Here is a 298-nt window from a genome sequence, read left to right on the forward strand (position 1 = left end):
TTGTTATTTAATGCCATTCTAAGTTTTAAAAAAAAGATCTTTAGCATGAATTTTATGGCTCATCTTTGTATTGTGCAATGCCAGTTTTTTTTTTTTTGCTTTCTTGTTTTTTTTATTAATTAAAAAAAGAATTAACAAAACAATTAGAAATCATTCCATTCTACATGTACAATCAGTAATTCTTAATAACATCACATAGTTGCATATTCATCATTTCTTAGTACATTGCAATGCCAGTTTTAAATACAAATATAAGAGCTTTTAAGTCACATGTGGAATCGTTGCACAACACCTATTT

Source organism: Tamandua tetradactyla, chromosome 19, assembly GCF_023851605.1.
Source record: "Tamandua tetradactyla isolate mTamTet1 chromosome 19, mTamTet1.pri, whole genome shotgun sequence".
NCBI lineage: Eukaryota > Metazoa > Chordata > Mammalia > Pilosa > Myrmecophagidae > Tamandua > Tamandua tetradactyla.